General features: G+C 37.0%; 1 long non-coding RNA gene across 1 annotated transcript; it reads left to right on the forward strand.

The window, feature by feature from the left end:
- Positions 1-305: 305 nt before the first annotated feature.
- LOC138515637 (uncharacterized) lies at positions 306-1,474 on the forward strand. The gene is made up of 3 exons (XR_011282128.1): positions 306-367; positions 469-548; positions 1,345-1,474. It is a non-coding gene; the product is annotated as an uncharacterized lncRNA (long non-coding RNA).
- The last annotated feature ends 415 nt before the right edge of the window (positions 1,475-1,889 follow it).

Consider the following 1,889-nt stretch of genomic DNA (forward strand, 5'->3'; position numbering starts at 1 on the left):
GGGCATTTATACCTACATGACACCTCGCAGCAGAGAGCTGAGGAGTTCTGCATCGTTACTTGACAGTTCTAATAACATCGTGTTTGGAATAAGGTTAGTTACATCGATATTGGCTGCATCAGGATATTGGCCGCATTAGGCATACATAACGAGGGATTTACAACATTCAATAAAAGTTGTAAATATTTACATTATGATGAGATGGTAACATCACAGGGGTAAATAATAGCCGTTGAGCGTGATGACGTCATCACGTCGGTCACACACTTACTTAATGGCGGCTGTTGTAGTCCACTGCCTTTCGGCCTGAATACACGGCTAGGAATCTCGTGAACAGATTAAACGCGCGCATGCAGATAAAGATACTGTGGGTGACCCTAGATTAGTTTAGAGCGATGCACGTTTAACATATATCTAGTGATTATACACAAGCTTGAATATCTGTAACCATTTCTGATTATTTTATAGAGCTGGCTAACATTGAATGGTGGCGTTACTCGCATGAGGAAATATAATACCAAGCTGAATTGGATTACTTTTGGCCTTGGGTGAGTGATATATTACTTACCTTACTTACCTTATACGTCATCCTGTACCTACTTAACCATGGTATGGCAGTAGACTTATTTGATTAGATCGGTAGAGTTTAAATCAGTGACACATACATTCTTTAGACTTTTTAGATTTCACAATCCCTTGTGACAACTGGGACGAATTTCCCAACATTAGACTGCTCTTAATTTGTGGTATACATCTGCAGAGAGGTGAGAAGTTCTAGCCTAATCTTGTTACTGTACCTGTTGGACAGTTAGCATAGAGGCAGAACACAATACCATCAATCATTGGGACCATGTAGAGATTAGAATGGGATATTACTGATGATTCAAGAAATATATTAGAGGAAGCTTCACTTTCTGTACTAAATGAGAGTAATCATGTGAATTTGAGTAACGTTCGAGTTCTGCAGTGATTAGAACTAATTAGCACTCAAGTGGATTTATCACATGCAAAAATGAACAAAAGGTTAGAAGTGGATGGCTAAGTTAATGTCCATATGTTGATTAGATGCTACGGAAGACATATTAGATTGTATAGATCAGTGTATATTGACTGATATTATAAGTTTACTTACATCTCAGATCGATTTTAAATATTCCATGGATGACATATTGGATTGGTGTATATTGACTGATGTTATAAGTTGATTTACATTTTAGATCGATTTAAATATTTCATGGATGACACATTAGATTGGTGTATATTGACTGATGTTAAAAGTTGACTTTCATTTTAGATCGATCTAAATATTCCACTAAAATGCACATTATGTATATTTCTCTTCAGAATTGAAGTATAACACAGCCCCTGATGAAGACATATGTGATCTTGAAACGCGCTGGGCATGACGAATAACATTTTATGAAAAGTCTATGATACTGTTATTCTATGAATTTCTGTACTCTAAGGACAACTGCTTTTCATAAAAACTGTTTTGAAATACAACTGATCATATGAAAGAGAATACTATAAAAAGACTGGCTACATTTTACCTACAATCTATCTAAAATATCTTAACATATAATCTATTCATTGAAAAATGTGTCTTTGTTTACTTAGCCTTAGAAAGTGTCCAAGGGACGGGAGTTCCCTAATTGGGGACTTTGTTTTGTTCTATGGTAGAAAGACTTCACAGGCAATGCCACTTCAGAAGTCAGGCAGCGAGGCATCGAAACACTGCAAAACACTCCTCACAGTCTGCTCGCTCCACTCCAAATGGGTTAAAAATAGCAGAGTGGAATCTTCCAAGCCTCAGAGTGAATAAGGATGGTAGAAAGATTTCACAGGCCATGTTACTTGAGAATTGAGGCAGCGAGTCACCAAAACTTTGC

The sequence above is a fragment of the Ambystoma mexicanum genome, chromosome 6q (genome assembly GCF_040938575.1).
Source record: "Ambystoma mexicanum isolate Mex_15411 chromosome 6q, UKY_AmexF1_1, whole genome shotgun sequence".
Classification (NCBI taxonomy): domain Eukaryota; kingdom Metazoa; phylum Chordata; class Amphibia; order Caudata; family Ambystomatidae; genus Ambystoma; species Ambystoma mexicanum.